This window comes from Pan paniscus, chromosome 10 (genome assembly GCF_029289425.2).
Source record: "Pan paniscus chromosome 10, NHGRI_mPanPan1-v2.0_pri, whole genome shotgun sequence".
In the NCBI taxonomy this organism is placed as follows: Eukaryota; Metazoa; Chordata; class Mammalia; order Primates; family Hominidae; genus Pan; species Pan paniscus.
The window spans coordinates 38,752,118-38,756,840 of NC_073259.2; the positions used below are offsets into that span (position 1 = coordinate 38,752,118).

A 4,723-nucleotide genomic window follows, 5' to 3' on the forward strand; every position below is an offset into this window, starting at 1 on the left:
GAGGTATATCTATGTTCTTCTACTGCAGTCATCCTGGAGTAGGTTAGCCAATCCTCCATTTTTTAAATTCTAAATCCCTGATAACACAGATAAACCATTATTCTGCAATCATAAAATGGCATACATCTATACCTCTTTTTCTTGAATGACAAAATGTGTGGCTTATCAAGATGCGAAAGACTGTTTCCTGAATTGAGATTGTGATACCGATAATCTTATATCATGGATGTATCCCAGAAAAAATAAAGCATCTTGGAGCATTGGGCACCATGTCAGGATCCAGTCAAATGCAGAAATGGAGTAGAAGTAAGGAAAAATATAGAATAACATGGGAGAATCTAGAACTTTGGCCAATAATAGGGTTGGAATGTCCTAAGTTCCATTTTTGTTGGGTATTAATTGTGTATTATGGTGAAGAGTAGAGCTTAGTTTAAAATCACAGAACTAAAATCCGGGAAGGAATAATCAGGAATCTTTTGATTTCACATGACAGCAACCCAAGCCAAACTATCTTAAGTGAAGACAGAAATTTATAATTCACATAATGTATAAGTCCAGCAGTAACTGGTTTCAGGTGTTACTAGATCTAGAATACAGGGACTCAAACATAGTTACTCTCTCCTCATTTTCTTCTTTTAAGGTTGGTGTTTTTCTTGAGACAGATTTTTTCACTTGGAAGACAGTAGACAGTCTCCAATATATAGTCCTTGAAATCTGTGATCCAGAAAGCATGGCACCATCTCTCTTTTCTTTCAAGTCTAAATCAAAAAGGTCATAAGGTCCATCTTGGTTCATATGCTTAACTCCTACTCAATCTTTTAGCTAGGGGAATGTGGTATCATAATTGAATGGGCCAGTTTGTATGTTTATCAATGACGTCAAATAAGGAGAGATGAGTGGATTGACAGTTCCATCAGAAATCCAAGACTGCAGCAGGGTGAAATATTTATCAAAGAAAGGGAGATGCTAACACAAACAAAAATGACAGCTATTGATAAAAGGAAGTTAATTGAATCAGGCAAGAACTGCAGGGGAACATTACTTTGTGAGAAATTGCCAAAGCCAAAGGCCTTGAGAGGGAGAATATGTGTGGAATAAAGAGTGAGTGATATGGGCATGAGTGGGGAGGGGTAACAGTTTGTGCTGAATCAACTTTTGATGTACAAGCTTCTGTTATATAATAATGAGACCCTTTTCATATATAGGATCAGACCAGTCAGAGGCACTAAATATGCACAGTATGAACCTGGTACTAGGCAGTCTAGAGGTGGATGACCTAGGTGGGCACAGTTTTAGCCCATCAAATTTATGGTGATGCTACATTGTGAGCATGTATATATTCTGGGAGTAATTAGATCTATGCTATCAGAGACTTCACATCCAAAAGGTCCAAAAAGATGCAGGAAGCTCCTATGAAGAAGAAATAACTTTATGCAAAGCTGTGAAAGTTCTAGAATTTCCCTGCATTTTCTCATGCAAAGAATTGTTCACCCACAGTTCAAGCCAATAAATATTTAAATCATTAATAAGCCAGTTATAATCTATATAATCTCTTCCTTTTGGGTATTTATTTGCAATTATTCTTGACAGTTTTAGAAAAGAAAGCAAAACAAGGAATTGCTGGTGTAGACACTGAATTTCCATGAATTTTAACTACTGTTGATACTCTTCCTATTTTTAAGTTCTTAGAAATTTTATTGAAATTGTGATAATTTTCCAAAATTGCAGGAAGAACTAAATGTTATGACAGTCTGAATTTTTACTAGTGATGTATTTATGATTTTCTATATTTTTGGGAAAGGACAAACATAACATTGGTGTGGGAACTTAACATGAAATAAAGTATTATGGCTATTCGGATTAGATAGCTGCCTCACTGTCCAGCTCCATCCAGAGAATACTTGAATTATGGTACAGGCCTAACATGCCTAGTATCTATGGCATGTCAAACTGGAGACAGTATTTTCCAAGAATATTATGTTCTGTGGAGGTTTCTTTGTCACAAAGGAGGCTATATCATAATATTTTGGAGGAAGTATATATGATTTCATCAAATGCCACACATTTGATAAAAATGGTCATCAAGTAAAGATTCTTTATTGAGATATTTAAAGTGGAGAAATGTTGTCTCCTTGTGTGTTAAATAAAGTAAAATAAATTAGAGAAACGTACAAAGAAATTTTTATACTCTTGCCTTTACTCTACTCAGAATTGAGGTTACCATGTTTTTCATATTTGCCTTTTTCTAAATTAAAGGAACATAGCATAGCAGATATAGTTGAAATATCTTTCACTAACTGACTCACAGATAATCATAGTTCAGATCAGAGTGTAGTGTAGATGATCAGCCTCTGGGGCTGTATGGGAACCTTGACAGCAGTGCTGGCGGCTGGCCCCCTGACCATCCTGGCAGCCACAAGGGAAGTCAAGGCTGCCTCAGGCCTGTGGGGGCCTCTGGGACCCCAGCTGAGGGACAGCAGCCTGCAGCCTGATGCCATCAGCCTGGGAGCTGATCCAGCAGTTGGTGATCAAGCTGTCCCAGGCAGTGTGGACCAATAACCTGCACACAGTGCTTGGCTGTGCAAGATCCTGCCCAGTAGCCCCACGCTCAGCATGTGCTTGGTCAACAGCCACTGCCTGTAGGATGGAATAGTAGACCCAACAATAATAAATGGTTTGGTGATTCCTGGAAGACCTAAAGGCAGCAATGCTGTTCAACCCAGCAATCCCATTACTGGGTATATATCCAAAGCAATATAAATCATTCTCTTATAAAGACACATGCATGCGTATGCTCATCGCAGCACTATTCACAATAGGGAAGACATGGAACCAACCTAAATGCCCTTCAGTGATAGGCTGGATAAAGAAAATGTGGTACATATACACCATGGAATACTATGCAGCCATAAAAAAAGAAAAAAATCATGTCTTTTGCAGGGACATGGATGGAGCTGGAGGCCATTATATTTAGCAAATGTACTCAGGAACAGAAAACCAAATACTGCATGTTCTCACAGGTGGAAGCTAAATGAGGAGAACACATGGATACATAGAAAGGAACAACATACACTGGGGCCTACTGGAGGGTGGAGAGGGAGGAGGGAGAGGATCAGAAACAATAACTAATGGGTATCAGGCTTAATACTTGGGTGATGAAATCTGTACAACAAACTCCCATGACACAAGTTTACCTAAGTTGCAGACTTGCACTTATATCTCTGAACTTAAAATAAAAGTAAAAAAAAGAAAAAGAAATGGTTTGAAAACCCGTACTGAAATTTTACTGTTGTCCAGTTGACGGATGCCCTGGAGGCTCTCACAAACCATTTTCTCAATTTTCTCTCGTAAAGCAGCACTTTATGAAAATGCATGCTGAGAACATAAATGTAGTAATGAGACTTGAAGAGACACTCGGACTGTGGCAAGATCTTTGAGTGCACGTGTGTCTGTCCCTATGGCAGTGGAATGGTATTACAGTCTCACGTTTACTAAACTGGCCATGATCCCTGCAGAATACAGGGATCTACCTAGTTAGAAAAGGAAAATGTAAAACAGTCTATAAAACTAGAGGTGGTCCAATAAGACCATTGAATCACTAAGCAACCAACCAACTTCTAGACAGACACTCAAGAACCAGAAGCTTCAGAAATAAAAACAGTAGCTTTTTTTTTTTAAAGAATCTTGAAGCTCTAATGCCAGAAAGCAGACTCTTACACCACCTCTGAAGTAGCCTTAGAAGTTGCATTTACCACAGCCCAAAGTGGTTCTTGTTAAATTACATGTGATGCAGTTTTCTCCTATGCTTGTCATTGAGCCTGCAACTGACTCCCTGGCTGAGCCCGTGGTGTGAGGTATTGATCAGGCTTCTGCCACAGAGTCTGTGCACCTACCACCTTGTCAATAGGAACCCTGATCCATGCCCTAGATTCAGAGGCTTGCTCTCCTAAGAACAGACTGCCTCTTTCAAAAAATTGTAAATCCTGTTGCTGTTGAGCCAATTAATATGGCTGTTCAAGTGAACCTGGGTAAAAGTCTGTCTAGTCCTTTACAAGAAATAGGGAACACATGCCCAAAGAATAGCATTTCTTCAATTAATGTACAGACAGATATGTCTTATGCCTCACAAAACTTTGTACCTTCTGCACAGTGGGCTAGCCTTGATTCTTCTGTGTCATCTTGTTCTCAAATTGATTTTGTCATTTGATTCTCAAGTGTCCCTTCCTATTAGTGTTCACACAGACATTTTTGCCCAGCTTGAGGCTAACTTTACCTATAGCTGCTCAGAGTGATGCATTTATAGGCACTTGTTTCCAATAAGGTGAGATCTTCAGATAAACCAAAACTAGTGGGATGGTTCAAGGCTAAAACCATGGGATTGAGCTGGGAAAGGCTGTGGGTAAAGCAAATTTGCCAGGGGCTGGAGGAAAGGAGAGATTGTCAGGTGAGATGGGGAGGTGGTGTAGATTAGGCACTTAGAATGCTTGAGTTTGAGATACCTATTAGACATCCACCATTGAATTTAGTAATGTGGCAAGAGGTCCTCGACCATAAAGATTTTCAACTTATAAGAGACTAGACCAAGCAGGATAAATAATTTCTGAAGTTGAAAACAGGTCTTTTGAAATAACACAGGCAGACTGAAAAACAAAAGAGAGAAGTGAACAAAGCCTATAGGATTTACAGGACACCATTAAGCAAACAAATATTCATATTCTGGGCA

The 4,723-nt window shown here is 39.1% G+C and overlaps 1 pseudogene; it reads left to right on the forward strand.

The window, feature by feature from the left end:
* Window positions 1-2,347: 2,347 nt before the first annotated feature.
* Window positions 2,348-4,368, forward strand: LOC100976836 (ATM interactor-like; annotated as a pseudogene).
* Window positions 4,369-4,723: the final 355 nt, after the last annotated feature.